Source organism: Tupaia chinensis, unplaced genomic scaffold, assembly GCF_000334495.1.
Source record: "Tupaia chinensis unplaced genomic scaffold, TupChi_1.0 Scaffold000049_1, whole genome shotgun sequence".
Lineage (NCBI taxonomy): Eukaryota > Metazoa > Chordata > Mammalia > Scandentia > Tupaiidae > Tupaia > Tupaia belangeri.
In genome coordinates, this window is record NW_006159507.1 from 1,921,580 (window position 1) to 1,922,523 (window position 944).

Sequence of the window (944 nt, forward strand, 5' to 3'; positions counted from 1 at the left end):
GCTGAACATGTGCCTGGTGTGCTTTTAAGCCACTAGGGCTGGTATTTAAACCACAGTCGGCCATACGGGATCTGGCTCCCTTAACCACTAGGCCACAGTGCTGATCCATTTATATTTATAGAAAACTCAGACAAGAAAACAATCTATACACAGGCACAAACAGGCTTAAAAATACACAGAGACAGGGCCAGAAGGTGGCGTGGTGATTAAGACACTGGACTCCCACATTGCTGACCATGGTTTGAGTCCCAGGTCTGGTAGCTTGACAATCACTCCTGGAGTGTGTGTGTATGTGCCCAAAATCCCAGGAGGAGAATAAAAGAGAAGGGACTGTAGTGTGGCCATACCCCCCGGGCGGGGGGTGATTTCTCACTTTCCCTCACTGCTTCTCTCACTGCTTCCCTCTGGTAAGCACAAGTGGCAAAAAGTTAAAAAAAAAAAAAAAAAAAAAAGTGCCCAGACACAGTCTGGAGTCTGAGGGCAGAGACCAGGCAGAGACCAGCAAGGCCAGGACAAAGCAGAGACCTGGGGAGGGGCCATTGATGCTACTCTTTCTTTTTTTTGAAGAGTTTTTTTGCTATAGGGTGCATGTGCTCGCCAGACAAACAGAGACAGACAGACAGACAGAAAGCGAGAAATGGGACCAGCAGTTAGCGTAATGGCTATGTCGCTGGACTCCCACGTAGTCGACCGTGGTTCGCATCTTACAAGAAATCACCCCTCAGCGGGGATGGTCACGCTGCAATCCCTTCTCCTCCGTTCTCCTCTCGGGATCTCGGGCACGCATGCACACGCGCCCAGCGTGAGTTTTAAGCCACCGGGTCCGGGACTCAAACCACAGTCGACTACATGGGAGTCCAGCGACATAGCCATTACGCTAACTGCTGGTCCCAGTGATGCTACTCTTCAGGGAAAGGGAGGCAAGGTGAGCAGAGTAACAGTGA

The 944-nt window shown here is 50.7% G+C and overlaps 1 protein-coding gene across 2 annotated transcripts in view; it reads right to left on the reverse strand.

Annotated features, from left to right (window-relative positions):
• SLC9A8 (solute carrier family 9 member A8) overlaps positions 1 to 944 on the reverse strand; it is a 93,278-nt gene that overhangs the window by 48,411 nt on the left and 43,923 nt on the right. The window lies entirely within an intron of this gene.